Consider the following 785-nt stretch of genomic DNA (forward strand, 5'->3'; position numbering starts at 1 on the left):
TAGCTAAAGTTCTAGATGTAAATCTCTAATTAAGATAAGATATACAGCTGATGCTTTGCCAAAAATTCTTCTTGCATCTTTGCAAAAATATTAAAAAAGAAATATTATCTTTTATACATTGATTTAAGATGCAGATATATTATTCTCATGTCTTCAGTACTTTTATTATTATTAGAAAAAACAATTGTAACTAGAGTTCTAGAAGTAAATCTGTAGATAGCACATGATTTCCAGCTGATATACTCTGCTAAACGTTCCTCTAGCACCTTTGCAAAAATGTCAAAAAAGGAAGATTATCTTTTATACATTGATTTAAGATGCAGATAAATTATTCTCATGTCTTTAATACTATTATTATCAGATAAAACAAATGTAGCTAGAGTTCTAGAAGTAAATCTGCATATAGCACATGATTTCCAGCTGATCTACTCTGCCAAACGTTCCTCTAGCACCTTTGCAAAAATGTTAAAAAAGGAAGATTATCTTTTATACATTGATTTAAGATGCAGATAAATTATTCTAATGTCTTCAATACTATTATTATTAGCTAAAACAAATGTGGCTAGAGTTTTAGAAGTAAATCTGCATATAGCACATGATTTCCAGCTGATATACTCTGCCAAATATTGCTCTAGCACCTTTGCAAAAATGTTAAGAAAGTAATATAATCTTTCATACACTGATTTTAGATGCAGATACTCTATTATATTTTTTTTTCGTTATTATATAGAAAATTTAATATTAATTCACTCATTCAAAGTAGAGTGGTTCCAAGCGTACTCTGT

Source organism: Teleopsis dalmanni, chromosome 1, assembly GCF_002237135.1.
Source record: "Teleopsis dalmanni isolate 2A chromosome 1, ASM223713v2, whole genome shotgun sequence".
NCBI classification, from domain to species: domain Eukaryota; kingdom Metazoa; phylum Arthropoda; class Insecta; order Diptera; family Diopsidae; genus Teleopsis; species Teleopsis dalmanni.